The sequence below is a fragment of the Primulina huaijiensis genome, unplaced genomic scaffold (genome assembly GCF_012295235.1).
Source record: "Primulina huaijiensis isolate GDHJ02 unplaced genomic scaffold, ASM1229523v2 scaffold200865, whole genome shotgun sequence".
NCBI lineage: Eukaryota > Viridiplantae > Streptophyta > Magnoliopsida > Lamiales > Gesneriaceae > Primulina > Primulina huaijiensis.
The window spans coordinates 1-523 of record NW_027352216.1 but is presented as its reverse complement, the minus strand read 5'-3'; the positions used below and the strand labels follow the sequence as shown (position 1 = coordinate 523).

General features: G+C 33.3%; 1 long non-coding RNA gene across 1 annotated transcript; it reads right to left on the bottom strand.

Moving 5' to 3' along the window:
• Positions 1-523, bottom strand: LOC140966177 (uncharacterized). The gene is made up of 3 exons (XR_012173269.1): positions 478-523; positions 251-391; positions 1-36 (listed from the first exon to the last, which is right to left on the bottom strand). It is a non-coding gene; the product is annotated as an uncharacterized lncRNA (long non-coding RNA).

Genomic DNA, 523 nt, shown 5'->3' with positions numbered 1-523 from the left:
AACTTCCATCGACAATCTAGCATGCATTTCATAGACCTAGAATCAAAAGAGCAATCATTGTATTAGATGACAGTAATTGCCAAAATTTCTACAGTAATATCTGAATGATACATGAGATAACCAACATTTAAAAAAGAACGAGTCGAATTTTGTATCTAATTATGATGATGGATAAGCAAGACATAGATGACACGAAGAGATCTTCGACAGTGAAAACATAGAAATGTTAATAGTATTATTGTATTAATACCTTAACTGTAAGCTCATTACGTATATGTTGTACAGTAAGATCTTGCCGTATAGATTTTAACTGATCGCATTTGTACAGGTAATTTTTCTGAGAATTTTGAACCATAAGTAAAGCTTTTTCCAGCACTTCATCAGGTCTCACCTGCAAAGTAGTGTATGTCTTATAAAAATTTCTAGTGACATGTAGATTGCCATGAAATTATAACATGAAGAAGCATGGGAATATACTGTAGCTGGATCAGGAGCAGAAGTAAGACGCAGATAGCGTTTCTCA